The sequence below is a fragment of the Bombina bombina genome, chromosome 5, assembly GCF_027579735.1.
Source record: "Bombina bombina isolate aBomBom1 chromosome 5, aBomBom1.pri, whole genome shotgun sequence".
NCBI classification, from domain to species: domain Eukaryota; kingdom Metazoa; phylum Chordata; class Amphibia; order Anura; family Bombinatoridae; genus Bombina; species Bombina bombina.
Genome location: NC_069503.1, coordinates 1,029,577,039 through 1,029,577,915, shown reverse-complemented (window position 1 = coordinate 1,029,577,915; position 877 = coordinate 1,029,577,039).

Genomic DNA, 877 nt, shown 5'->3' with positions numbered 1-877 from the left:
TGTGGCAGCAACATTGGGGGCGGCAGATTAGGGGTTAATAAGTATAGGTAGGTGGCGGCGATGTCGGGGACAGCAGATTACAGGTTAATAAGTGTAGGTAGGTGGCGGCGACATTGGGGGCGGCAGATTAGGGATTAATAAGTGTAAGTAAGTTGCGGCGATGTCAGGGCGGCAGATTAGGAGGTTAATAAGTGTAGTTAGGTGGCGGTGATGTTGTGAGCGGCAGATTAGGGGTTAATAAGTGTAATGAAGGTGTCGGCGATGTCGGGGGTGGCAGATTAGGGGTGTTTAGGTTTATGTTACAGGGTTTATGTTACAGTGTTAGGTGTAAGCATACGTTTTGTTTCCCCATAGGAATCAATGGGGCTGCTTTACGGAGCTTTACTCTGCTTTATTGCAGGTGTTAGGCTTTTTTTCAGTCGGGTCTCCCCATTGATGTTTATGGGGAAATCGTGCACGTAAAACCAGCTCAAAGCAGTGCGGTATGGAGCTCAACGCTGCCATATTGCCTGCTAACGCCGGGTTTTTGTAACCTGTAATACCATCGCTGTAGGGAGGTGAGTGGTGACAATAACTTGCAAGTTACTACAGAGCAGCTCTTACCGCAAAACTCGTAATCTAGCCGTATGTTTGCCAATCTAATTAATTAGAATATTTTATTATATAAAAAGAGTGCTGTATTCCCTTCCTTTTTTCAGGTTTTGTCAAAATCCTGTACCAATTCTTCCTTATTCAATTATAAACTAAAGATTTAAAGGGTCTGCACCATATATGCCGTAGCATACAAATATATATTATCTTTTGGGAACAATCCCCAAAAAAATGTTTTGAGTCATCTCTCTTCTACCTTTATAAATATTAAAGGGACAGTTAAGTC